This window comes from Lagopus leucura, unplaced genomic scaffold, assembly GCF_019238085.1.
Source record: "Lagopus leucura isolate 7727_CA_CO unplaced genomic scaffold, USGS_WTPT01 Super-Scaffold_73, whole genome shotgun sequence".
Lineage (NCBI taxonomy): Eukaryota > Metazoa > Chordata > Aves > Galliformes > Phasianidae > Lagopus > Lagopus leucura.
The window spans coordinates 79,442,202-79,443,554 of NW_024962252.1; positions in this window are offsets into that span (position 1 = coordinate 79,442,202).

Genomic DNA, 1,353 nt, shown 5'->3' on the forward strand with positions numbered 1-1,353 from the left:
CAGGCTTCCTATGTATTTTATAAGTAAATAGATTGGTACTTGCTACCTCAAAATGAACATTAAACCATTCTTTAAAATAGGGTGTTTCTCCTCATTTGTGTTTTTTGTTTTTTCAAGCCCCCTACCAGAAGTGTCACAGGGATCAAGTAATGAAAATTCTTATGCAAGTGTTAGATCCAGAATTTCTAGTTGTTACTAGAAAACTCCAAATGTGGGTGCTGTTGATTGCTAAACACCTGCAACTTGTATCAGTTTCCACATTTCAGAGATTTCATGTACTTGGTGTGCAATTACAAGAACCACCATCTGTACCTCTGGATGCGACCTGCACAGCAATCACTGCTCATGGGCATCTCGGTGGAACAACGCCAAAGGAGCAGCATTTGCTCCCAGCTGATACTGAAAACTCCCCTGTGTTATTTACCAGTGTTGCTGGGTCTCTCTTTTTACGATTTCTGACTGGGAACTCACTGACCCTCAAATACAGCTTTAGCATTTTTCAGCTTCCTCGGCAATCAAGAAGCTATAATAACAACAAAAAGAACCACCAACAGTTTTGTAGGAAGACCAGGGAGACTGAAGTCCACATCCAATGTGAGCAGCCATGTGCCAGGTCCTTGCATAGTTTCATGCCTTCAACAGAGCACGATTAGCTAGCTTACACAGTTTATAAAATAAATCCAAATCAATGGCCTGGGGAAGCCTATTACATCCTATTAATTCCATTTCATCTCTGTAAAGCAGTTGGTTAGATGTTCTACTGATATTTCCACAGAATGTGTTCAGTGGATGCAGAAACCAGAAGCATGAGCTTTCCCAGGCTTTCCAGCAGAATTTTCCATGAATTTGGGTTTTAGACATCACTAGGCTCATTACTGAAAAGACTAGCCAGTGAGACTGTACAGTATTGGTATTACCATTAAAGAGAAATACGAAACTGAGTTTTGCTTGGAGTCATGAGGGAAGGAGGGAAAAGAAAACCAACAGAACATTCTGTAACTGTAACTGGAAGATTTTGGAGAGAAAACAATTAAGGGAAAAAAAATGCTAATCCCATCATGATCATTCTCTCATAGAAGCTGTAGAAATTGCATTCTGTGAAAATCAACAAAAATGAACACTTTTGCATAGCCCATTAGTGCCAGAACATAGAAGAAACAACTTGAATTTTCTAAGGATTGAAAGAATCAGTAATAAGCTGGCAGAACTGCTTTGACATTTGTGAGTTCTCATAAATATTACCTACCACAAGTTTAAGTCACTGCCAGACCCTGGCTTACATTGGCCCATTTAACATCTTACCAACTTCTCCACAAGAAAACAGCTGAACTTTCAAAGGTTTTTGTTGGTGGC